The sequence below is a fragment of the Mastomys coucha genome, unplaced genomic scaffold (genome assembly GCF_008632895.1).
Source record: "Mastomys coucha isolate ucsf_1 unplaced genomic scaffold, UCSF_Mcou_1 pScaffold21, whole genome shotgun sequence".
Lineage (NCBI taxonomy): Eukaryota > Metazoa > Chordata > Mammalia > Rodentia > Muridae > Mastomys > Mastomys coucha.
Genome location: NW_022196904.1, coordinates 18209613 through 18210976, shown reverse-complemented (window position 1 = coordinate 18210976; position 1364 = coordinate 18209613).

The window sequence follows — 1364 nt, the reverse complement described above, 5'->3', positions numbered from 1 at the left end:
CATTTGTGAGTCTGAATGAGGTTACTGAGGATATAACCTAAGAGTGGCCAGTGCTCTTAACTCCTGAGCCATCTCTTTGGCCCCAAGCAATACAGTCTGGTATGTATTTTACTAACATAAAACCACAGTTGTATGCACATACTATTTATTTATGTGGTTTTTCCTGCAGGGTTTCTCTGTGTAGCTCTGGCTATCCTGGAGCTTACTCTGTAGACTCAGATATCCACCTGTCTCTGCCTTCCAGGTGCTGTGCCTGGCTTAAAGATGTGTGCCTCCACCACCCAGTTTGTGTGCACATAATGTTTTTTGTTCTTATTTTATTTATTTATTTATTTATTTATTTATTTATTTACTTAGGTTTTTCGAGACAGGGTTTCTCTGTGTAGCCTTGGCTGTCTTGGAACTCACTTTGTAGACCAGGCTGGCCTCGAACTCAGAAATCCACCTGCCTCTGCCTCCCAAGTGCTGGGATTAAAGTCGTGCGCCACCACCGCCCAGCTGTGTACATACTCTTAAGTGTTATATAACAAGCTTATATACAATCAGAATTGGCATTCAAAATGGATGCTGTGACACTTCAATTAAATTTTGCACTTTGAGTATTGACTATATTTTATGCACCTGTTCTCCTTGAAAACCAATAGGGGGCTGGTGAGATGGCTCAGCGGGTAAGAGCACTGACTGCTCTTCCGAAGGTCCTGAGTTCAAATTCCAGCAACCACATGGTGGCTCACAACCATCTATAGTGAGATCTAACACCCTCTTCTGGTGTGTCTGAAGACAGCTACAGTGTACTCATATAAATAAAAATAAATGTTTAAAAAAAAAAGAAAACCAAAGGAGTCCATGACAGAATTAGAACTAGAGAAACACTTGACTTTTCAGTGTTATTTATAGGCGTGTAGTTAGAATGACTGAGGGAAGAATGGAATTCAGGTGTCAGCAGTGATTTCCATGTGCAGAGCAAACATGCCTAGTGCTCCTTTTATGGAAACCACTTATGAGGGTGCTGGAGAGAGGGCTCAGTGGCTAAGAGCACTGACTGCTCTTCCAGGTGTTCTGAGCTCAATTCCCAGCACCCACATGGTGGCTCACAACCATCTTTAATGGGATCTGATGCCCTCTTCTGGTGTGCGGATGTATATGCAGACAAAACACCCCTATGCATAAAGTACATAAATAATACCCCCCCCCCAAGAGGACCCTGAATGTTTTCTGTTTTGAAGCAGTTGAGGGATGGGGTACGGTGAGAATTTTTTTCAGGCATTTTTCTTGCAGAATGTAATTTTTTTTTCATCTTCTTTTTATTAGATATTTTCTTTATTTACATGTAAATTTCTCCATTCCCAGTTTCCCCTCCAAAA